Source organism: Sinocyclocheilus anshuiensis, unplaced genomic scaffold (genome assembly GCF_001515605.1).
Source record: "Sinocyclocheilus anshuiensis isolate Anshui unplaced genomic scaffold, SAMN03320099.WGS_v1.1 scaffold1203, whole genome shotgun sequence".
Lineage (NCBI taxonomy): Eukaryota > Metazoa > Chordata > Actinopteri > Cypriniformes > Cyprinidae > Sinocyclocheilus > Sinocyclocheilus anshuiensis.
Window position 1 is genome coordinate 953,150 of NW_015539980.1, and position 1,693 is coordinate 954,842.

The window sequence follows — 1,693 nt, forward strand, 5'->3', positions numbered from 1 at the left end:
TATACACACACACACATGTATATATATATATATATATATATATATATATATGTGTGTGTGTTTGTGTGTGTATATATACAGTATATATATACAACAGTTCGTTCTGGTTCTCAAATCTGATTGGTTGAGAACCGTGAGATATTGTACTGGTATCGCCACAGGAACGCCCTTTCACCATTTGTATCACTCCGCTTCCAGTATTTCTCACATCAAGTGTCATCATCATGGCGGACACCCAAATCCACTAAAATTTTTAAATAATACTGTTTTTGTGTCTCGGAATGTAGTTTTAAGAGTTTTTTAGCTAAGAATGTACTTGTTTAGACTTCAAATATACGGTTTGTTAATAAAGATAACGTCTATTTGAAAATTTGCTCCGATGTTTTGGGAGACGTGAGCACCAGGGCGTCAGCGCCGTTCAGCGCTCATGAACCCGCTGAGAGCAGCCTCACCTCGGGCAGATCTTCTGGAATTTGCCGCTGGCTCTGATGTCTCTATAGTGGTTAAACATGAGATATAATTTGTTTTGGGTAAATCTAACGGGCAGTCTTTGGTCTTTGGTAGATTTAGTTGACTAAAATCGTATGGTATTTAGTTGACTAAAACTAGACTAAAACTCAAAACAATTCAGATGACTAAAATATGACTAAAACTAAATGGCATTTTAGTCAAAAGACTATGTCTAAAACTAAATCTAAATTTGCTGTCCAAATTAACACTGTTTTAGATTTAGTTATATTGTGTTTATTTGCCTAGCAACTAAATCAGTGCCACTTTTATTGAATAGAACTACATGAAATGACTGACTTCAGAGAGAGCAATGGAGAGAAGATTCGACAGTATGGCAGCAGAACAAGCTGTACCGTTTCTATAAGCATGTTCAGTACTTTATTTTACAGTCCTGTTCCTCATGTCAAGTCAAGTCAAGTCACCTTTATTTATATAGCACTTTTAACAATACAGATTGTGTCAAAGCAGCTTTACAGTATTAAATAGGAAAACAGTGTGTCAATAATGCAAAAGGACAACAGTAAACACTCAAATTTCAGTTAAAGGCAGTTCATCATTGAATTCAGTGATGTCATCATCCAGCTCAGTTCAGTTTAAATAGTATCTGTGCAATCAAGTCAACGATATTGCTTGAAAATAAGTGTCCCCAACTAAGCAAGCCAGAGGCAACAGCGGCAAGGAACCAAAACTCCATTGGTGACAGATTGGAAAAAAAACCTTGGGAGAAACCAGGCTCAGTCAGGGGGCCAGTTCTCCTCTGACCAGATGAACCAGCAGGTTGGTTCTGGTTCCATCTGCTTCCTGTGGTCTTGTCCCGGTGGCCGTCTAGGAGACAAGGTCTTCACTGGGGATCTGTCTCTGGGGCTCATCTTGTTCTGGTCTAACCTAACCCTACCCCATGTAGTTACCTTATATTACCAGAACTTTCTTTGGTAGGTACACTGTAAGTACACTGTAAGGACATGTAAGTACATGTACTGTAAAATAAAGTGCAACCGCATGTTCTATCTAACCGGTGAAGAGTCATCTAATTGTTATTGACCGGTTAACCGGTTGTTGAAAAGTCTGATGCAAGTTTTCCAGTTTTCAAAATGTAGTCATTTTTACAACAATCTTAAGGGGTCATAGGATGCCCATTTTCCACAAGTTGATATGATTCTTTAGGGTCTTAATGAAAAGTCTG